General features: G+C 40.9%; 1 protein-coding gene across 11 annotated transcripts in view; it reads right to left on the minus strand.

The window, feature by feature from the left end:
• Positions 1-24,420, minus strand: part of ADCYAP1R1 (ADCYAP receptor type I) — a 146,155-nt gene that overhangs the window by 114,788 nt on the left and 6,947 nt on the right. The gene's annotated exons all lie outside the window — the stretch shown is intronic.

Consider the following 24,420-nt stretch of genomic DNA (forward strand, 5'->3'; position numbering starts at 1 on the left):
TACCCAGGGGAGGAGGAAGGGTGGATTATTTTGAACAAGAAAAAAGATCTTTCTGCTTCATCTCTGAAGCTGTGGTTCACACTTCATGATTTTTAGTAGTGTCTTAAAAGCAAAACTGTCTGGGGGCTTTTTAGGGGTCTGGTTCCCTATATAGTTTGTCCAGATAACAAAATCCATTCCCAGACTTGTTAGTAACCTTTTAATAGGCTTGTTCATAACCTGTTAATAGGCTTGTTAATAACCTTTCTGAGAACTTGGCAGGAGGGGGGCAAAAGAAGGAATTGTAGTCTCAGGCTAAGGATTCATCCAGGACACAATCAGGAGTGATTTATATGAACAACAATGTCATCCATATCTGTGACTTCCATTGCTTGGCCTCTGCCCCGAAAGAATTGAGGACTGGGGGGGAATGTGCTTTAAGATTTGGATTTATTTCTCATTATCCTACTTTGATTTGTAAAGGAATGATTTGTAAAAGGACTTTCAGAACCAAAGGACACTCAAGTTTTATAGTGACTGCAACACACTGCCAGGACATCAGCATCTAGAAAGGAGAGAGTCTTTCAATCAAAAAATAAAAGAGAAAAATTAATCTCTCTCTCTAAATTTTGGGAGAACAATGATTCATGAAATTCACTCTAAACTGATCTGTTTTCTTCTATCCTCACTTGATCAGTCGCTCACGCTCTGTTCTGGCACTGAATTTAATTACTTAACTGCACTTCTGATGGTTTATCAAATAATGAGCAATTGATAAGATCTCAGCTGAGGAGGACAGCAAACATCCCTGGTGACATTCAGCCGTGAGGACTTGGAATTCCATTAACAGCAGCAAGACAAAACCAGACAAATGCATTAGCAGCCCTTGGATTTGAAATTATTTCCTGATCATTTGCATTCCTGTGTTCAGCTCAGTCCAGAAAAGTCAGAGAGGGGTGTGGAGGTTGGATTCTGTCCTTTCATTCTGTCACTGGATCATCAGGAAATGATCAAAATGCAGTGGAAGGGTGGGAGATGCCTGGCTAAGAGATGGACACATACAGATTCCCTGGGGGAAAAGGGGTGACCTTTAGAACACTCTTTCTACTTTGACCTGGAAATCCCTAGTTTTGGAAAGTGGAGGGTGGCTGTTTTCTGTCTTGTCTGAGTTTCAAAGGAGCTTCCAGAGAGACAACAAGAACATCTGCAAACCATTTCATGGCTTTTCACTCACATATTGCGGGGAAAATAAAAGAATCTACTTCATTTTTTGCCTTCAAGGTAGTCATGGAAACCTGCACCAAATACTGGGCTGAGGCCTTCGTGTCATCCAGGGAGACTGGAGTGTTTATCAGGGAATAACAACTACCAGAACTTCTGCCCTGGACCTGCAGCAGAACCTTTTATACTGTTGAGCTGTTCCTCTCATGTATGTTATACATACATTCAGAGTCTACCTATTACTAATTAAGTGCTACTTATCTCTATTATCAATTAAAGGGTAGTTATCTCTATCACCAATTAAAGCCCAGCTACCTCCCAAATAACTACTACCAGCTATGTTATGCTAGAAAAATAAACTTTTTAAAAATATATAGGTAATGCTGGTAAACATTGCCATTCAGTATTGAGAAAAAGAAATAATGATATCAGTATTGGATTTGGAAGGGAAGCTTGAATGATTATATTTTCTTCTGATGTCACTGGTTGATAAATCCTGTAATTTCATTACTGATGCCTCATGTTGTTGTTTCATCTGCATCTGCCACTGTAATTAAAATTAGTGAAGTCAAAAAAGCCAATAACAGAGGGGTTGCACCTTTCAATTATGGATAAACAGCTCCTCAAAATAATCTTCAGTTATCTCTGGTGAAACAGAAGGGCTGTAGAAGTGTCTGAGACTGAAAAACAGCTGATTGTTGTTAAAACAGGATAGGTTTCAGGGGTTTATTTCAAGCATGGCTGATATACAGGAAGAAGAAAAAAGAAAAGAACATTGTTCTGGTCACCTAGTGACTTGAGAAAATAATTCATCCCCTCTGAAGGTGAATTTGTCCACTGGAAACACTTTCAGTGCCAGAGCAGATTCTTTATGAAAGCATCTGAGTTGCTTCAAGGGCAGGCTGGTAAAGCTCTGGCAAAACTTCTTCTGCTGCAAGTCCCCACTTCCTTCTCCATCTAAAAAGGTCTCTGGGGGCTGGTGAGGACAATTCCTCTACGAGAGGCCCACGAGTGCCAAGTGCACAATCTGATGTCACCAATGAACAAAACCACACAGTGAGACCTTCCTAGGCGCAATGGGACTACTCCCAGGCAGGCATAAAAAGGTAATAAACCACTGCTCCAAAGGATAAAAAGCCCCCATATTAAATATGGGTGAAATTGTTATACAGCATCACAGAGTGCGCCCACTGGATGAATGAAGTTGAGGAATTTTTTTGATGAATGAAAGAGGATTTTTTGTGGCTTTCCAAGGCAGTTACAAGCTCTTACTGAGATCTCACCCAAAAGAAACCACCTGATCTGCTGGGCTCCTTGCTATGGTCCTCTGGGATGTGTGCCAGTGGTTTGAAAGGAAACCAACACATTTCAGAGCTCACCCAAAATGGTTCAGACCAGTGATGATCAAATGGGAATTCATCACTTAATTTATCCCATTTCAGTGTCCAGGCAGGGCCTCCCACCACATCCCCTTCCTGCCCCATGACCAAGCTCCTGCCCAGGTGAGGAAATCTGAAAACTTCTGACAGCATGCAGGAGAAACTGAGGTTTTGCAGACTGAATGCATTTCAGAAAAGTCAACCACCCCATGCACAGTTCCTCCAGTGCTTCTTAGAGACACGAAGAACATTTCCCTATGAAGAAAAAAGGTGGAGAATTACTGGGTGCAAAATATATGAACAGCTAATTATCATGAAATCCTAGAATGGCTTGGGGTTGGAAGGAACCTTAAAGATGATCATTCCAACCTCCTGCCATGGACAGGGATACCTTCCACTAGAACAGATTTCTGGCCTTAGACTCCACAACCTCTCTGGGCAGCCTGTTCCAGTGCCTCCCCAACATCACAGCAAAGAATTTCTTCCTAATATCTAATCTCAATCTACCCTCCTTCAATTTAAGGCCATTCCCCTTTGGACTTTCATGACACAAGAAGTCCCTCTCCAGACTTCTTTTAACCCCCCTTTAGGTACTGGAAGGTGCCCTAAGGTCTCCCTGGAGCCTTCTGTTCTCTAGGATGAACATTCCCTACTCTCAGCCTGCATTCACAGGAGAAGTGTTCCACCCCCCTGACCAGCTCTCCTGAGTGCTGGATCACCTTTCATTATGCACCCAATATTGTTTTATCTTTAGGCTTTCAATACCATACTGCAATTTATGATTCTCCTCCTGTAAGTTCCTAAATGTGATATTCCAGCTACATCATTTATTGAAAAGGCACAGTGCCCCTTCCTCATGTTCCTGCTCACCAGCTGTGAGCAGAATGAGGAAATCGACCCCTCAGTGACCCAGGACATGTCCCCTAATTTTAGAAACCTGGGAGAGACATCCTCACACATGAGCTCATTGTCAAGTCTCTTTTTATATCAGCAGAGAGAAGCAGACATGTGAAGGAAGTGTTTTGTCTGACCTATTTTAACCATCTCCTTTAAACTTCCAGCTCCTCTCCCAGAGTGTAAAGGAATTCTGAGCAGTCAGCTTGTTTGTTGACATCTACACTGTGGGTATCTAAATCAGGACAGAATAATCCAACCTCCAGTCTGAAATATATGGATCAGCAATATGAAACCCAAAACAGTGAAGTTTCACCTATCACAAAGGATTGAGAAGGAATTGGATTATTTTGGGTGTCAATAAATTGATGCTGATATATTTAAGGCAACAGAAAAGCTAAAAGAAGATTTAATACCAGACAGCAAGAACTCTAAAGATTTCCATGGAAAATACTCCACAAAGAGCAACCCTATTAAGGCAAAGGAAAAGAATATCACGATCTTTCCACTTTATTTAATAGAGTAGTTATTATTTTTTGAAGTTTAAATATTTTGGGTTGATTTTGTTTACCTACTTTTTAATTTGCTGAAATTAAAACTTCTTCATAGGGTCACAGCAGCCAAGGGTCTGACTCTACTTTCTTTTATAAACCAAGACTTTTATTCCCCCTTTATGTATTTAAATGGCAAAGTCCCCCAAGTCCTTGTTCCCACTCACCAAGTCTGTGGTCAATGACAAAACAAAAAAGGATTGAAAGGGTCATTACATCAGGAGGTCTAAGAAGTGGATTTTCAGACAGGATTTACTGCTACAAAGGACAAAACCCTTTTCAGCTGCACATGAATGTCTTGAGGGTCTCAGGCAAAAATGGCACACCTTTGCCTCAAAGAGTTGTCAACAAACAAAGTGGAATTTTTTTCATAGAATGGTCCACAAGATGGATGCAGGCTGTCCATTCATCTAATATGTGAGCTGGTGTGGGAATCACAGGCTGAAAAATATCCATTCATTACAGATGCGATCAGGCAGACTCTGCTGGTATCCAGTTTTTTCACTGTGCAGGAAAATTGCTGCTTAATAAAACAACATTTAAAAGGGAGGTGATACTGCACTAAAATAATTTTGCATGGATATATTTGAAAGAAATAGATTCAGCTGCATATAAGAATATGCCTAGATAATGAATATCCAAGTCTGTTAGCAATACTCAGTAATAATCCTTTCACTTTCTGGAGGAATAGGATTTTGGCATTTTTTTCCTTGCATAAAGCTCAGAAAACACCTGTGAATTTTACTAGAACTCCCTTTCTAAAAGTGCAGATAAAGGTGTGATTAGAAAAGTAGAAATTGTAAACTGCAGATGCTGAGTCTCTCATACGCAAACGAGAGTTTAGGTGTCCAAATATTTCTATATGAAGTAGAATTATCAATTCCATTTGCTTCCACGAGGACTTGTGTAGGAAATAAATCAAAGCAATGTGATTTTGCAAGAAGAATGACTGCAAAAGAGGATTCACACAACTGGGGGTAGGAAGGACCTCTGCGGATTGTCTGTTATTCAAAACCCATTCTCAAATCAGATTCTGAATATCTCAAATGTTGGGACTCAACAATTTATCTCATCAACCTCTTTTAGTATTTGACCATTCAAAACCCATTCTCAATCAGTTTCTGAATATCTCAAATGCTGGGACTCAACAACTTATCTGATCAACCTCTTTTAGTATTTGACCATTCTAACAATTCAAAGTGTTATCCTACAGCTGAATTTCCTGTGTGTTTGTGCTAATTGCCTCCTGTCAGCACAGAGAACAGCCTGGGTCCACCTCCTTTGCACCCTCTCATCAGGGATTTCTACATATTGATAAAATCCCCCCAAATCTCTTGTTGTAATTCCTTAATAACCTTTGTGGCTCCTCACAGAGCCCACTGTGTTCATGCTCTCAGCAGCCCAGCCCTGGACCAGGCACTCCAGGGCTGAGAGAGAGGAATTATCACCTCCCTTGACATGCTGCCAAGGCTCTTCCTCAGGCAGCTGATGATGCTTCTGGATTTCATCGCTGCAAGGGCACTTTGCTGGCTCAGAATCCACTTTGTGTCCACAGAGCTTTACGTCCTTCTCTGCAGAATTGCTTTCCAGCAGCTGATTCCCAGCCTGCCCTTGTGCTTGGAATTATTCCTCTCCTAGTGCAGGACTTTGCATGTCTCCTTCTTCTTCATCTTTCTGCCTATTTCTCAGACCTCTCTGGTTCCCTCTGAGCAGCAGCACAATCAACCTCTTGGTCTATCAACCACTCCTCTTAAATTTGTGTAACCTTCAACCTTCTTGCAGGTGCACTCTGTCCCATCATCCCGATCATTAGTGAAGGCATTAACCAGCATTGCCACATCAAAAAGATCTTTATAGCTGAGCCTACAGTCAGTGGAGATGTAGGTAAGCTCAGGGAGCAATTTCTATCTCCTAAATATAGAAAGGAGAGACCTGGTCTAGTGGAAAGTGTCCCTGCCATGGCAGGGGCTTGGACTGGGTGACTTTTGAAAGGTCCCTTCCACTTCAAACCATTCTATGGTTCTGTGACTCTATGCCTAATTCTGGACAAAGTGAATTACTGCTTTACAAGAACCATTTTTCTTTTCCTCTGTTTGTTCAGGCCTGATGAGGGCAAACACAGAAAATTCCATTCCCAAAGTTTAAGACACCAAAGCATTAATGGCAAGTAAAACAGAGCCCTGGCTTCCCTCTATGATGCAGCCTTTTCTTACTTTCAGTATTATCTTAGTTCCTTTTATTAACACAGCCTAATAACTCCCATGTATGATTTACTTCAGCTGTCCCCATTACAATTTTGGTGGAGTGTTGGTTTTTGGTTTTGTTTTATTATTTTCCTTTGAGTGGTTTCAATTAAATTGAAATTCCCTGAAGATATGAGCATTATAATTTGTCCTTACAAAGTACACTCTTTATCACTTCTGTATAACCTGACAGCTCCTGCATTTTGCAGTCCTCCAGTATTATAGATTTTTCCTAACATATTAAAAAAAACCACAACTATCTAAAGCTGTTCCAAAACAGACTTTAGTAAGTGTTGCTCAGACAATTCTTTCTTGAATTATCCAAATTTACACTATATGAAGATCTGATTAATTTCTTGATTATCTGCAAATTATCAAAACCTCTTTGAAAGTCCTAATCCACTATATCCCATCCCTTCATAGGAGTGGTCATAAAGCCCAGCCTCTCCTGAGCTTTGAAAGGTTATGATTTTCTGGGGCATAAGTATAAAACTAAACAAGACTTGATATATTTTTGAAACAAACTCCACTTAAACTGCCTGAACTTTATAAATAAAAGAAATTCTCACAATATACCAATTCTTCTCCTTCATATTGTGCTGCTTCACGAGTACAGATACGATGAAACATTGAAGGTTAATGACATCTCAGTTCTGGATATCTGAGTATTTTGACATTGCAACAACTTTGAATGTCTGTCTGATGGAGGTGCTCTCTGAAAATTCAAGTGGACACGAGTGGATCATGCATCCAGAGGTCAAGATTTTCTAGCTTATCTTTGCAGTGATAGAGTCATGATAGCAGAGGCTATGGAACACAATTCATCCCTCCCTGGGCACAAGAATTGCACAAGAATTGCTCTTCTTGGCACATCTCCTACATAACACCATCAATAAAATTCTTGCCTTGATTGGCATTATTTTCTCTATTGCATTATCCATCAGATTTATTGTGCCCTTATGTTACTGATGTCCCCAGAGGCCTGGTGAAATGACAAAACTTCTTAACTAAAGACCACAGGCACTCCAATGCAGGGAAATAATTGCAAACTACCACACAATCAGGAAGCATTAGGCAAAGCAAAAAAAAAAAAAATCATGTGAGAAAAGATTCCCTTTTCACAGCAGATCAATTATCCTTTTTAAGCATCTGTGGTGTATGTGATACTTCATTGCTAATATGAAATTAATACTGGGATCATAAAGATAACGATGTGCTGCTCCATTCCAGCAGGGCTTTAAGTGCTGCTTGGCGAGGGCTCTCAGAATTATTACTCCACAACCAGGAAAACACATTCTCTACCCAGCATATCAACGCTTTGCAAGAGCTCCCTGATTAATTTGGTTTCCTTGACTGGTGGTCTGTGTTTCCTTCCCTGGCTGTGGGTGTAAATATTGTTTTTGATGTAACCTGTCCATGAGGCTCTGCTTTGAACCTGCCCAGCACATGTGGAGCAGACATCTCTCACAGTAAGAGCAGAGCAGAAAATTCAGCTCTAGACCAAAGCCTTTTATTCCCATTGTCTCAGACTATGGGAGACAAAACTCAAAACTATTCCTTAACTAAAAATATTCTGTTTATCAGAGTGTGATGCCACTGTTAGCACCCACAATTAGCCCTCCTGATGTGCTGAGCTGGTTATCTTAAGATCAAACTGCCATGATAAAGCACCATTGCCCCCAGACCTGAGCCAGGCTCCAAGCAAGGTGCTCTCAGCTGTGAGAAAAAGCCAAAGGCATCTTTAAGAAAACATTCCACTCTTTTTTTAGCATGGGCAGACTCCACAGGAGTCTTCCTGTAGCTGGTGATGGACCCAAGGGGAAGACTCCAGCATTGGAGCTCCAGCAACAGCACAGCAAACTCCCATCACCCCTGGGAAAAAAGACTACCCTTCCTGCTTCAGAGCAGGAAAAAGTATTAAAACAGGAAATGGTTTGGAAGGTGGTGAATACAATGAGTAACTAATTGTATTTCCTGAAGCCAAAGGAATACATACAACATGGTGTGAAGGAACCAGTCTGACACAACCTTGGTACTGAGAAAAGGGTGCTTGGGCATGTGGAAAACTTGCCAAGTTGTTCAGAGAGGATGATCAAACAATCTTTCTTTGCCTCAGGTGTACAATTCCTTGTCATTTCCCAGTGCAAAGTCAGAGGCATTCTGAACACAACAGCTTGGACTTCACTGAACATTCTGAGCTGGCAGTCTGTGGTGAGGGCCCAGATGAACATCCACACTCCTTCATCCACTTCCAATCAACAACAAAAGCTTTCATGGGCCAAACTCCAGCCCATCTTGATAAAGGGACAGACAAAATGTGTTTCCCAGCTTCTCACTGGGTAGAGAAAAAGATACCTCTACTATTGTGATTCCTCAAGCAAATATTGTCGAGGAGATGTATCCCAGAGCAGGCCTGGGGCTACAATCCTGTCTCTTCCATCCTTAGGGAGGCGAAAATCCCATTTTCTTTTGTTTTAACAGTTTCACTCTTTTCTACTACACTGAAAGACAAGGTTAAGACACTGCATGAGCACTCGGAAACTGTGTAATTTTTTCCCCTCCACAATTCCTATTGTCCTCCTTTCCTATTGCATTTCTGACAGCCTGGGCTCCCAGCTGTGTCCCATATTGTGCTTAATAAACTCATTATGTTTGGACATTATTAGGACCTTCCACAGCACGTGTTCTTGCAACACCAGGGATGGAATCCAAGGCACATAAATCTGGCTGTCTGCAAAGGAACCATCTCTATCCACACTGGCTCCTCTCAGCTGATTCCACAGTGAATGGAAAACGAGTAATTGTCCCCAGCAGCACACGGCTTTGCCTTGCTCCCGGACAATGTGCTGCTCATCTTGGCAAACACAGGGGTAATAAAGCACAAAATCAGTTTGATTAGCTCAGGAGAACCTGTGTGGAATAGGCACAGCCCTGAGAATGGAAGAAGCATCAAACTGAAGAGAAAGAAAAGCAATTGAAATAAAAGTCACTGTTGGGTCAAGAGGGTAATTAGAAGAAAGCATCAGCAGAAAAAAGATCTGAAAGTGCCTTCCAGAGAGACGAGGAAATTAAAAATAAACTTTGAATTTTGAGGGGACTCCATATAACGTGAATACTTTGCAAACCAATTTCTCTGACACATGAAGACACTGCAGTGTTAAAAGACACAGATTCTCAACCACATGGCTCTGACTCAGAGCTGGATCCCACCTTTCACCTTAAAGCATGGAGTAAACTCATGTCTCTGCAATGAGAAAAACTTTGATGAGGAAAATTGCATCCCTGGAGGTGTTTCAAGGGCGTATGGAAGTGGCACTTGAAGACAGGGTTTAGTGATGAACTTGGTGATGCTGAGTTAGTGGTTGGAATTGATGATCTTGGAGGTCTTTTCCAGCCTAAAAGGTTCTATGATTCTAAAAGCTCTGACACAAAGGCAGTCACAGCCTGACACCAAAAGAAATGAGTCTAGAGAAAAGATTATCTAGAGAAAAGAGTCTAGATAAAACTTTCTTTCTCTCTTTTCCTTTCCTTCCTTCCTTCCTTCCTTCCTTCCTTCCTTCCTTCCTTCCTTCCTTCCTTCCTTCCTTCCTTCCTTCCCTCCTTCCTTCCTTCCTTCCTCCTCCTTCCCTTCCCTCCCTCCCTCTTTTTCTCTCTTCCTCTTCCTTCCTTCCTTCCTTCCTTCCTTCCTTCCTTTCCTTCCTTCCTTTCCTTCCTTTCCTTCTTCCCTCCCTCCCTCCCTCCCTTGTTCCTCCCTCCCTCTAGATAATGTAAATATTCAGCTTAATTCATACACCACCACTTCGCTATTATTATGAATAAAGTAGTTTTACCACTTCTAGGAAAAAAAAAATGCAAATATAAATGAACAGACGTGATTCATGTCCATGCAATCATCTTTTCAGCCAGTGATTAAGACTACCTCTATATTCATCTTCATTATCTGCTCGTGGATCTCCATATGAGAGTTCTAGAAGATGAGCTGGCCCTATGGTGCTTTATAGGGTGGCAGAATATGACTCTAAGGTCAGAACAATGCAGAACAACAAATTTCATGTGAACACACACACACACAGACATACAAGTACATGTAGAACTCACTGGCCAATAAATGATGTCTCATTTCATCAATTCTAGAGGTGTCCAAAAAAAACCAAACAAAAGGAACTCATCAAAATACAACTAGAAGATGTCAGTTGTATCCATTATAGCTTTGTGTATACTTCTGTCAAATTCCAAGCTGTTACAGCAGCAATCTTATCTACAGATTCTGTAGAACAGGAGATCCTGTGTGAACACACAATGGAAACTTAAAGAAATGGGTAATTTTCCTCTTTTGGATGTGTCTGTTGTAGTGAAAGCTGAGTGTGAACACACAATGGAAACTTAAAGAAATGGGTTATTTTCCTCTCTCTTGGATGTGTCTGTTGTAGTGAAAGCTGGAAATCCTGATTATAGATATTAACCTGTCAATGAGGAAGTTTAAAAATTGACAGGAGGGTCATTGGATCAGACTCAACCCAACTTGCCGTGATTCACATTTCCCGTTAGGTATCATGTGGAACTGGAATATCCCTTGTGGCCCAGAAAACAATCAAAGTGCTGTTCCTTTCCACTGGATAGCTTTGTCATTTTATCGTCATGCATCCCAGTAAAACCCAGGATATAAACACGTAAATCCAATCAAGCTGAAATCCCTTCTTCTCCAACGTGCCCACTGCTCAGTTTGAAATAGGTTGACTCATGTCTCAAAGAACTGTGAAAATGCCTCCCCCGCCCCCATGGGGGGTCCTTCAGAGCCCTGGGTGTGAGTTATCTCATTAAAATGTGTACCTCTAAACACAAGATAATTTCCACAGATTCCTTATATAGTCCCTGAGATGCAATCAGCACATCCCATAGAGTTCACAGCATATGTTAGATTATCCTAAATTATGTATTTCAAAGCAACAGATTAATTACATCCTATTTCTCTATATTTTCTATCAGGAGGAAGGGAGGGGAAGAGAAGGATTTGAGAAACAACATTAAAAGATTCAGTCCAAACATTAGAAGTTGCCAAAGCTACACTCAGCTGATGACTAGCATCTTATAGTGGGCAGCAAATTGAGGTTAAGTAATGTGTTTAGCAACAGATTTTTTCTTGGTGCTCCAACCTCCTCCTGTTACTTTCATCACATCAGATCAAATGTAAATTCTGTTCAGTCTTCATTAGCAGCTTAATATGTGATTTAACCTCAGCTGAAATGGCACTGAAAAAACGTGATCATCACCATGTGCCCTTCAAGCACGTCAGGTAATGAAGGTTTGATCCTTTAGAAATTCTTTAGGACAAAGGATTTTGGCCACAGATTTCACAATTTCATCATGGTGTATAATTTATCAGCTCTACATTATTTCCCTATTTCCTTGGATACTCTGTGGAGTTGGGATTTCTTCTAAACTCTTAGAATAACTACAAAAAACCATGCTGTAGACAGGGACAGCTTCCCAGGCTGGTTTCTCACGGAAACACAGGATCTGCCCACCCTGGTCTGCATTTGACAAAAACTTTTTAAAATTATCAGAACACCTCCTAATATCCAATCTAAAGAAAAACAACCTAAGAAGGAGAGAGCTTAATTGATCTCCAGCACTGGGAGATCCACTTCAGCAGACTCCAAAGGATGCAATTTATTAAGACAAGAAATCCAGCTGTCCCAAAGCCCTCATTTCTGCAGGCTGCATTATTGATGACCCTCATGGCTGCAGATGGCACAGAGCTGCATTCAAGTGGCCTCCTTGGGCTTCCTCATCCAAATAGAGGATTAAAGAGGAAATAAAGGAGAAACCATCAATGATATGTGAGAGTAGCTGGCGCTTCCTCATCCAAATAGAGGATTAAAGAGAGCATAAAAGGTGGACCAGGAAATAAAGGAGAAACCATCAATGGTATGTGAGAGTAGCTGGTAAAACCTGGGGCAAATTTCAGTGGTTTATCCATGCTTTGGCTGACCTTGGAAATATCCTTGTGTTTAAACATGGAAGCAATCATAGGAATTAGGTACTGGTAGCACAGAACAGCTTTGAGTTATCTTCACAGCATTTTCAGGTTCAGGCATCTCAGTCTTTTTTTGTTTTTCCCTGAGAACGTATTCTGCACCAAAGACCAGCTTTTCTTTTAAGGCACCACTCAAATAAAATCCCCAAAGCCAACCAACCAACCAACCAAATGAAAAAAAGAAAAAAAAAAAACCAAAACAAAACAACAACAACAAAAAAAACTCAACAAAACAAGAAAACACCACCAAAAAACCCTACAAACAACCAAAACCCCAAAAACCTCACCCCAAAAACAAACAAACCCCAACCAAATCCTTCACATGCAGTAGAAAAGGTGAATCAGTATTTTATGGCATTTCCTCCCTCATATCCCAGAGTTCACTTCTGTCCCTGGAGTTTGTTGCCAGCTGCAGCAAATGAGGCATGGGATGAGTTTGTATGTTTTTCTGAAACATGTAACTCACTGGGGAAAGCAGGGTAGGGACACAGAAAGGAAAGGAAGAGAATGATCTTCTCTCAGCAAATAAAACGAAATGTGTGATAACCTGGAGTCAGCACAGTGGGAGCCTGTTTTGGACAAGCAGAATAAATTTTGTGCTGGAGTCTGGATAGGATGGTGCAGAGAGGACTCTCCAGGGCACAGCTTGGCTGCCATTAGACATGTCCAGAGAACTGGGTATTTTATTGAAGATTGTTTTATTCAGAAACAGACAGGAAATGAAAATGCTGTGTGAGGCAGAGAATAACTTTTTCAGTAATACTTTGCACATTTTGGGTGTGTAGGTCTCCAACTTAGATGAAACCAAAATGCTGTGGCATGGATTAGATGTCTTTTGGATTGTTTAATTCTATCCAGCACTGCTTGACTCTGATTGATCACAAAATTCTCCTTGATGGACAATAATCACAGGTTTTTATAAAAATAATTCTGCCTCATGTTCTGCAAAGGAGTGTGGTATTCTGTGTTATCTTCAAGTCAGCAATGAAAATAATGACATTTTTAAACCAAAACAATGTAGGATAACATTAAAACAACCCTTCCAAAAAGCAAAACAAACTAATAAACAAATCCTAAACCCAAATCAGAACATTAGGGCTTACAGGTCATAAATAAGCAGGTGAATAAAACCTAATAGTTATTCAGTGATAGTCATCCAGCTCCAGTCCAAAAAGCTGCGATTAGCATCTCTCTAAAATGGAAATTAATGTGTTCTTCTCTTTCTCCTGCCTTTTTAATGTGTTTCCCAAAGCAAACCAAAGGCTCCAGCTTGCTCCACATGTAGAGGCCTCCTCAAGGCAATCTTCATCTCTGAAGACAAAGGCAGCAACTTCTGCAGAGTGCCTTGAGTGAGAAAGGAGGACACTGAGTACTTCACACCTAGGTAAACTCAGTATTACAGATCCACACAGGATTAATTTACCTCCGAGTACCTGCTGTACCTCCTCTGATCACCAGCAAAGGGAATAACACCAAATTCTCTTTTTCACTCTTTCACAGTGTTTTTCTTTTCAACTATTTTTAAGTAAACGGTGTTTGCTTGCATTAGCTGAGAGGAAATTGAAATTTCTCTGTTAGAAGGTGTGAATTCTTTCCCTCTGCTGACCCTCTGTAGAAATGAGGCGTCCACCATTGGGTACAAATGACCTCAAGGGGGCTACAGGCACCCCTGTCCCCAGTTCTGGATGTGCTGGAAAGGATATTACCCTCAGTCAGCCTAGAGACATCAATCTGTCCTGGACATCAAACTCCTTTAGGATCACTGCCTGACCCAGTGTCTCAGGTTGAAAGATGTTAGTGGGGCTGTGTGTTCTATCCCCATCTTTCCAAACCAAGACACCCAGGTCACTCCAGGTGAGTTTGCTTAAATATTGGGTTGTTTTAGGTTGGATATTAGGAAGAAATTCTTTCCCATGAGGGTGCTGAAGCCCTGGCACAGGGTGCCCAGAGAAGCTGTGGCTGCCCCTGGATCCCTGGAAGTGCCCAAGGCCAGGCTGGACAGGGTTTGGAGCATCCTGGGGTAGTGGAAGGTGTCCCTGCCCATGGCAGGAGGTGGAAGTGGATGACCTTTAAGGTCTCTTCTAACACAAAACGTTCTGTGATTCTATGATTTTGTGATTCTATGAAATAATAAATCTTTGCCAGCCAAGGCCAGTGCGATACAATCGGGTCAGGGAGCTCTCCTCAGCAGCTCCTTGGGGAGATTCAAGAGATGATGATGAGATGGCTGGAGGTTCTGGTGTCTTCAGGGAGCTGCATGGCTCCAAAACAACTTCATGGATCTCAAAACTCATAGACCCAAGATCTTCCTATGACCCTATGGGATTTTTTCCCCCTTTTTTCTTGTATGTGCTATTTCTTAGTCTTGATGTTTATGATTTTAACTGTCAAACAGCAGATTCATTTTGTCATTCTTAACAGAGCAGGTGAAGCTGGGTCTTAGCAACGCATATATTCTAATTTTCTGACTGAAAACATTTTCCAGTAATAAAATATGCAACAAATTCTCCTGTTCTTTAATTTGCCATTTAATCGATGTGTTCACATCATGCTCAGTAAATGGTGCACTGTCAGTTCAATTTGCTCAACTCTTGTTTTGCTACTTGTTTTCACCCCTCCTTGCTTCCCCCCTCCCCAGTACATAACCAACGTATCATTTTGCATCCCATGTGGGATTTCTCTGCTTTAACCTAGTAAATCTTTTAATTCCTAATTCGGTATTCTGCTCTAATAGATTCACCCATGAAAAGAGCCCGGAAGGCTGGAGCTAAGAAAAATCACTTTCATTTTCTCAGATACTATCGAGTGGTTTAATGTAAAATACACATGCAGTGCACAGTTTGTGATCTCAGATTTTATCAGCCACGTGTTGCAGAGCTGAGTCAAACCTGATCAGCTTTTTGATGAAGGGATAAAGATTCAAGTCTAGGCTAGAACCACTTAATAATGGTGAGATACTGAAGAAAATGCAGTTGCATAACAGCAAGGAACAGTTCACAAGAGAGACTGAAATCTGGCTCCAAAGCACTGGAGTGAAATGTGGACACCAGCACAAGCTGTCCAAAGCAGAACTTAGAACTTAATTAACCTTGCAGCTTCATTATTAGGGATCTCCATTTAAATTAATGATCCAAATTAAAGTGTTAAAATAGTAAATAGATAATCTATATTTAACCATAAATGCTATTTCTGTTTGTCATTTACATTTATAGCTTTTGTTTTCCCCACCCTGAAGAAAGGTTGATGATAACTGAGTTGGGAGACTAAGCTTGGCAATTTTTTTATTTTTTTTTATAACTGGGGAAGGTATTTCAGGAATATTTTAAGTGGTTATACATTTTAATTTCTATTTTTTCATTGATTTTTCCACATTGGACCATGCCATATGGTTCATTCTGATTTAGTTTCTAGCAATTCATAATTTAATTAAGAATTACTGTCTAAGAATTGAACAGAAATTAAAAGCACATTTGGAAATGCACACACACACAGTGTTCTAAGACTCCCTGCTCTGACTGAGGAAGGGAAAAACAAAGTTGCTCATGACATTGAAATTTATTGAGAATTATGTGATGCCCTGAACAAAGAAAGAATCGTGTGGTGTTAGTGAATTGACTGTACTGCTCCTGGACAAAGAGTTCTTCCCAGTTAATTATTAGCGTTTAAATTATAAGCAGAGATATTTTAGTCTCTTTCTGCTGCTAATAAAAAGAGCCTGACACCTCCATGGCATGAATCATATTTTGACTTCAGTCACTCTTTGGTCTATTTCGTTAAAGATGAAGCCTGTACTGACTGCCCTTCTAATTCAGAAATAATAGAGTTTGTACTTTTTTTTCCATGTTCCACCTCGGTTTCACAACACGTCGTGACCTCTAAATGTTCTCCCAGCTTCCAGACTGAGTATTTTCATGAGGGTTTCAGTCAGCCTTGGTTTCTTGGAAATCAAAATTAAATTCCTGTGAGTATGCTCAGGGTCTTTAATTGCCAGGATGAAGAGTGGTGTTCACCTGCATGGTTTCCTCAGAAAAGACTGAAAAATTTGTCTTACTGCTACAAGTCTCCTTTTTCACCTCATTCCAGGTCATTGCAAGGACATCCCCCCACAGAAGTGTCCAAGGCCAGGTTGAACAGAGCTTAGAGATAGTGGGACAATGGGAGATGTCCCTGCCCATGGCAGGGGTTTGGCATGAGATGAACTTTAAGGTTCCTTTCACCCCAAACCATTCTGGAATTCTGTGGTATTTTCTTCCCTTCACCCTCCAGAGCACGTTACAAGTTTATTCTTTTTCAAAATTTACTGTGGATGTTGACAAATATGGAGGTTGATGACTTTTGTCAAGATTTGTGTCTTAAGCATGATTTTATGTCAGATTTTTTTCCCATTTCACTGCCTTAATTTTTCCTTTTACAAGCCTAGTTTTGGGGGTGGGTGAGTCCCTTCCCAGCAGTGGGATTGGCTTTAAGGAGTGTCCATCCTCCATCATGACATCCCCAGCACTGATGTCACAGGGATAACCTCCCAGCTTGCTACCATTCACTGGACATATGGAAACTCCTGCGAGTTTCTGTTCCTTCTGCTCCCAGGGTGCCTGTGGATTTAAAAATGCCAGCAGTTTTAAGACAGATCCTTATGATAAACAAAAATTCTGGTATGTCAACGTGAGCTACAAAAAGAGAAAAGAAAGACAATGCAGTGAAAAAAAAAACCCTTCTGAAGAGAAGTGCCAGTTGTACTCTGACTTCTGAGCATCTCCAAAGCACTAAAAACAGACATGAAGAAAATACTCTAAAATTGCTCTTGTTGTTATTGTCACTAAGGAAACAATTTCCCAGGAATCTGCAAGTTGAGGATACAGGCTCTTTGATGTGCAGCCAACACTCTTTTCCAGCATGCTTCCCAATCTCTGGTGAATCAGGTCTGTCCACCAAGGGAGATCTCTCCTGCCCTGTCTCAGCTGAGGCCTCACTTCATGCAGGGTTTGAACTCTGATGCTCCAGAAAAGCCATAATCCAGATTTGCCAGAACACACAATATCAAAGCACAGAGCCATAACTAAACTGAGGGATTTTGCCTTAAGATACTTCTGCAATCCAACAGCACTGCCAGGAGAGCTAGAATAGCACAGGAGCTGGGGAATGTGGGAGGCACGAGGCAGAATTTTTTCTGTCTGTTCATTTGGGGTGTTTTTTTCAGCCACACTTCACACACACCCCCACACACACAGTGACTGAGATGTGTCCTGGGTTTGGATTGAGGCAAATGGGTTTGTAGAAATTGTTTAACCTCTTCAGCCCTTCAAGCAGCGTGGCCATCTGCACACTGCCTGTTGGGAATGATGTACAAGACTGGATCATCTCTGATTTGAGCCCAGGCATTGTAAAGAAGAATCTCAGCTCACCTGCAAACCCATTCAACATGCAAATTATTTATCATTCATTTAATAACAATTTAATAACAGTTTAGTGACCAAATTCCCAGAGTTTAGGATCTTCCCTAATGGTGTTCAATTTTCCAGCATCGGCACAGCCAATGTTTTCCTGAGTTGTAAAGTTCCTCATATCCCCAAAAGCTTGATAACAAATTCTGCTGAAATACATTCCAACAGGAGACGCAGAGCAGATATTCCCTGTCACCAGTTCTGCTGCAGACTAAGGAGCAAATAGTGGCTAAGTGAATTGAAGAGACAGCACAGAACAGGCAGCAACTAAGGAACAGAGTATTTTTTTTTAATTACTGGAGATTAAGACAAGTTGTAAAGAAACTGTTTAAATAGAATCCGTGTAAAGGCTTCACTAATATAAAATCATTTCAGAGGATTTGAAGTTTGAAAATATTTTCTCATTACCATGGACAGGTGTCCTTGTCAGATCAGACTTCAAAGGCTCCTTGGAGGACTAAAGCACTTTTATCCAAGAAGCAGAACATGTCTTTGTAGACAAGTTTATTTCTAGTGTGTCCTTATCTTCTTGCAGTCTCTAGTCTTCTATTCCCCTTCTTCTTGAGTAAAAGAGTAATCTGGCTCTCTTTAGCTCTCATTTCTGAGCTATGTGGACCAAAAGTGCTTAAAATCTAAAAGCAAGGCTGTTCTGTCCAAGCCAATAGCTGGACCTTAGTGAATCCATCTGTCAATGGCAAGAAATCAATAACCACAGAGCAATCCCTTACCAGGCCAAAAATCTCTCTGTTCAGCCAGCAAGGAGCCTTTGCTTTTATGTTAAACTCATCACCCACCTTTGGACCAGAAGTGATTTCCCAGCTGCCTCTTTGAGAACAAGAGAGAGCTCAAGGAGTAGCCAACAACCACCAGTAGTGGTTTCATAGCAAAGACAAGAAAATGGCTTTAATATTTTTCTATTTTCTAATATTGTAACTACAATGTGAAATACATCAGGTTTGGAACCTTCCTTGGCCTTGAGGTCAAGTAATGCCTTTGCCATCACTCTTGTTCTTTCTGCTAAACTGCTTCACCACCAACCAGAACAGGCTCATCCCAAATGCCTGTAGAAACACTCTCTGGGCCACAGTGTTTGCAACTCCTATTTGCCTTCATTTGTTAAATACCTTATTTAAATATTGCATAAAGAGTTTGGAAATCAGACTCTCCCAGGCTACTGCAGATTCTTGCTGTTTCCCTCCCTTCAGAGCCCTGTAAATGATTGTCTGCCTTCATCACCATTTCCAGTCTCATTGGTATTCATGCCAGTGCTGTCAAGCAAAAGCACCTCTGCTGAAGAGATCTTAATGAAAACAGTTTCCCCTCATCTAGGGAGATTCATTTCATCTCGAGAAGACAACAGAAATTTCTGTCACTGTACAGCGTGGAGATAAAAAAAGGCACAAATGCAAAACCCAAGCAATTGAAAAATATTTGACGACGAGTCTGTGCCTGTCTGAGCACACAAGAACTCTGACGTGAGTTTTCCTCAGATAATTCCTTAACTACCAATTTAGGATAATGACAGTGACACTTTTAAGAAATCTTTTGGGAGAAGAGTAAGTATTCGCTTTTAAATTCTATAAACTCCTGAAGGAAATATTTTGATCTTTTTTTTTTTTTCTATTCAAATCTATTAACCCTATGTCCCACCCTTGACAGGGAAAGCCTTTGTTTTGTAAATCTGTAAGGGGAGTTAAGAGAGTGTTTTACAAATCAGAGTGGATTTTCCTGCAGTAGTTTCAGACATGCACTTTGTGGATGTTTATAGATAACCAAGTCATCCCAGTCTCCTGTAATGGACAGTGGTGAGGGGAAGTGGGGGGGGAAGATATTATGCAGCACAAGACATCTGGTTTATTTAAAATTTTTGCTTCGGGAAAAAAGGAATCAATTGAACTTTATATTCTTATGCTCTGTAGATATAGTGTAGAAATTTATGTCTATGTAGATATGATGGAGAGAGTCTATTTACAAGGGCACATAGTGCTAGGACAAGGAGGAATGATTTTAAATGGAATGAAAGCAGGTTTAGAGTGGATACCAGGAAGACATTATTCCCTTGATGGTGGTGAGGTGCTGGAACAGGTTTCTCAAAGAAGATGTGGATGTCCCACCCCTGGAAGTGTCCAAGGCCAGGTTGGATGGGGCTTGGAGCAGCCTGGGATAGTGGAATTTGTCCCTGCCTGTGGTAGGGGGTGTAAGGGGATGATCTTCAAGGTCTCTTCCAACCAAAAGCATTCTATGATTCCAGGACAATGATATATTGTAGAATTTACTCAAAGTGTAGCTCTCCAGGTGCCTCGTGACGGGTGTTGCGGTTTTTGAATGGAATTTCATTGCTGGAGCAGCACATTGAATAAATCCCCAAATGAACAAACAAGTTTCAATACTTAGACTGATTCCTCTAAATGATTTATTTTAAAAGAACTCAAAGAACGCCAGTAGAGTATTTGCTAAGAGACATATTAAGAACTTGGGGTCACGTCTTGTTTATGCCATGGTATTGTTGAAAGGCCAAGTTGCAACAGGCAGGACAAATATACCTGACAAACATCTCAGCACTGCTGACATTAATAACAAGGGTTGCTTCCCTGAGCTCATTGCACAACACTGAATAGGAGCTCTTCCAGAGCTGCTCACAGGAAACTCAGAGGGGAAAACTCAAAAGAGCAGGTGGAGAAAGGTATAGGTCACACTGTGCTCCTCCTGCTTTGTATTGTAATTCATGGGTCACTGAAGGCTGCAGTCTGCTGAGAGAGGCAACAAAGTGTGGGATCCTGTAGAACATTTTATAAAACCAGGCTTGAAAACACAGAGCTTCCAGCCATGGAGATCATGGTGATGGCCGGTTGAAGTCGTGGTAAGAACAGCCTGAATCCCAAGGGGACAAAGAGGGAACACAGCAAAAAAGGGTAGAGGATGATGATGGCACAGAGGGGAGTTGAAAGCACTGGGAGGAATGTGCATTGTTTTATTCTTTTGCACATTTCATTATTAAATGGACTGGCAAATCACTGTGGTTCCTTTTGCTGTGAGTGAAAGAGTTTATGCCTTTCTTAGAGATGAAAACTTTGTTGAAGGCTAAGTCCAGCTTCAGATGGTGTCGATATGATCTGCCCCGTTTAGAGCACATTAGTATTTTTTTCTTTCTTCATGTTGCCTTACATCAGTGATTTTCTTAGCCCTCTTCAACTTAGAGGAAAAAAAAATACCTCAAAGATTAATACAGTGTTTATAAGGGCTGAAAATAAAGGCAGAAGGATGTCAGGACAGCACCCTGGTCTATGTTCCTCCAGCAGCAAAGGAAGCAAAATCCTGAGATGTGTTTTGAGGAAAGATGGAAATTATTACATTAAGTTAAGAAATCCTCAGACATTAATTGCCTTCTTTACTCAGAGCATGGTGGGGCACTGGAACTAGCTGCCCAGAGTTGTGGATTCCCTTTCTCTGGAAGCGTCCAAGGCCAGGTTGGACAGAGCTTGGAGCAATCTGGGACAGTGGAAGGTGTCCCTGCCCATGACAGGGGTGGGATTGGATGGGCTTTGAGCTCCCTTCCAGCCCAAACCATTCCATGAATCTCTGATTCCATGACTGATTCTCTCATTCTATGCTGAGGGCAGTTGCAGAGATGTGCAAGAACAAGGTGGACTCAGCCACCCTCTGTTTCTTTGTGTTTACCATTCCTGATAAAAATGCACTAAAATGATAAATTCAGGTCTTGCTTTGTGGTCTGATCTTCTGCCTGTTGCAGGCTAAATGCAAACACAAAGCCACTAGAGGTGGTGATTTTTCAGTCACACAGAAGCAGTAGCACATTACAGGGACGCATTTTGGAAATGGCAAGGACGTGGCACAAGTACAGAAAAATCTGGCATGTTGAAACCAGCCCGTGAATCAGAAGCTGTAATATTTTGGGCTAAAGCTCTCAGAGGTGATTTACAAAATGCCAGTTTGAACATGCTGCTGAAGAGAGCGATATGGATTATCCTGGCCATGCACTCAGACATGCCTGCAAATCCTTCCAGTCTGGCCAGTCTACATGGAATTGGGAGATCTGTTAACTTTTCTTTTTTCACATCATCATATCTGGCTTATCTGGCTCTTCCACAACACTCACTGCCCAGTAAATGGAGGTAAAAAGGATGTCCAACCCAATGAATTATTTTAGAACCCTGATTTAGGATCAAAAGAATTGAAATCTGGATTCCACAGGTTCCATTGATGTAAAGACAACATTTAATAAACACCATTTAGTTCCACCCAGACATCTGCACACATAAAAAGGATGTATTTTACAGCAAGTAGTTATAAAAGAAGCAAAAAGGAAATTACATAAAATTATATATGATTGCCAGAAAATTCAGGCAACCCCTGGTTTAAACGAAAGCATTTTTAAACTTCGACATTTCAGTGAATGACATTCATTATGGAACAGTCTGTCAGTTCATTAAGCAGAATATCAGGTTAGAGTTTCTGCAGTCAGTGAAGAAATGAGCTGCATGTTAATGTTCAGGTGAACTTCCTTCTCACGCTTTTAGAAAATAACTGTGAGTTCCAAATTATCTGATCTAAGAGGTCTGGTTGAGATATATTGCTGGTTTCATACTCATATGTTTCATGACATTTTACACACTAAACTTCTTCTGGCTGTGAATGGATTTGGCAAAGGGTCACACCCATGGTACTGCATAATGTAGAGTACATGAAAATATGCATAATCTATTTATTGAGGTCTGCCTCAGAAGCTCTTTGGAAATAACTAAATTATGTCCTTGTTCTAATTCAGTAGGGACAACGGGAAGGAAAGCAAGAGGTCGATGCAATGATCCATCAGGAGAAAAAATATTAATAATTTGACATAAATATTATGTCAAAAGGGAGACTTTTAGTTTGGAGAAACCATTTTTATTTCTGCTATGAAGATGTGAGACTTACTTTTCCAGATGGATCCTTGAAAGATAAAAAAACATTTTTCTTTCAGGGAGAGTTTCAAGAGAGGTTTTCCAAACTGATGCACATAAAGCTCCCCAGAGGATCTGGAAGATGCTGAGTCTATCAGAAGAGTATTAAAGCCTGGTGCTTTGAAGAGTTTTGCTCTAAATAGGCCATGTTTTACTTTAATCACCTTGGACCCACCTCTGTGTTCTCTGGAGACAGAGAACATGCCAGAAAAATGAAAGCAGACAAAAGCCACACAAACCTTCCCCAGAGAAAGTGCGTAGTTGACATTGTAGAGAAGTGTTGACATTGTTCATTCCAAACAGGAAAGTTTGGAGAAAATGAAAAACCTGGTAGTAAAGCCAGCAGCAGTTTGGAAACCTGGACAGAAAGTCTTTTCACATTAAAAATGCAAAACTATATGCCGATGGAACCTACATCTCAAGGAAGTTGGGAAAAGGAGTTGCAAAGAAAAACTCCAGAGTGGAGCTGGTGAATCACAAACATTCAGAGAATCCAGAAGTTCTTTCTCACCCTGGGTGGAGAGAGCAACCTGGGCAACAAAAGCCAGGAGCTGTCAGTGGTAGCTGCATCTGGAGAAAGTCAAATGCAGTCTCGAGGTTGTCTCATGAAAAAAATTATTCCAGGAATTATTTGGATATATATATATATATATTTATATATATGTAGTGTTTGGGGGGTTTTTTTGCGTTATATATATATATATATATATATATATATATATATATGTAGTGTTTGGGGTTTTTTTGCATTTTTTGGTGGTTTGTTCTTTTGTTTTGTTTTGTAGTTTTTTGGTGAGGTTTTTTTTTTGTTTGGTTTGCTTTTTGTTTGTTTTTTGGTGGGTTTTTTTTGGTGGTGGTGGTGGTTAACTGTGATTCAAGACAGAAATTCAAAATAGTATTTTCAAGCCCTGCATGAGTATATGAAAATCAACCCATTCTTTGTGTGTTTGGTGAGAGCACTGAGGCCAAGATTTGATCAGCCTCATTCTACACCACCAGGAAGAGGGATCGGAAAGCCAGGACAGGACTCAGACAGCAGATGAAACCATCTCAGTGGCATTTATGGAAGACTTTCGGGCTAAAGAGCAACAGAGCTGTAGTAGATAAGTGTATTTATCCACATTGACTGGGCACTGGCCAGAGGCCAGAATCAGTAGCTGAAATGCTGGTGTTTGGTGCAGCAACATCCCAGGGTATTTAACCTGCCCTCAGGAAGAGAGGAAATGATGTGCTGTAGATAAACACCACACTGACAAATCCCTGATGGATGTTAGACACCCCAGGGGATCTCAAATGGCACTTAACACCTCTGTTTAAGTGGCTGAATCATGTCCTAAATCTCCTTTTATTTTAACAGGAGTTTCTGTGCTCAGATACAGCAGACACTTCAAAACCCACACCCGTCTTGATCTGAGAGCTGGATCCCATTTCAGGTTAACATCATAAAAATTGTCTTAGCAAAAGGGACCTTCAAGTTACATATAGAGAAAAGGAAATTAGTTGAGTACTAGAGGTGAAAATCTGCCAGGGATACGCTTGCTAGAGGCACCAAAAAGGCTGTGATGTGTTTTTCTTCTCCTCTTCTGAATGAAACTCAGACTTTGGTAGCCTGTGAAGGCTTTTTTCTATGACAATCATTGCTACATCCAGCTGTGGAACAAGCAACAAGCCAGAGAACAAAGAGCTGGAGAGCACAGAGCAGCATCCAGAGGCT

This window comes from Passer montanus, unplaced genomic scaffold, assembly GCF_014805655.1.
Source record: "Passer montanus isolate IOZ18808 unplaced genomic scaffold, ASM1480565v1 scaffold59, whole genome shotgun sequence".
NCBI lineage: Eukaryota > Metazoa > Chordata > Aves > Passeriformes > Passeridae > Passer > Passer montanus.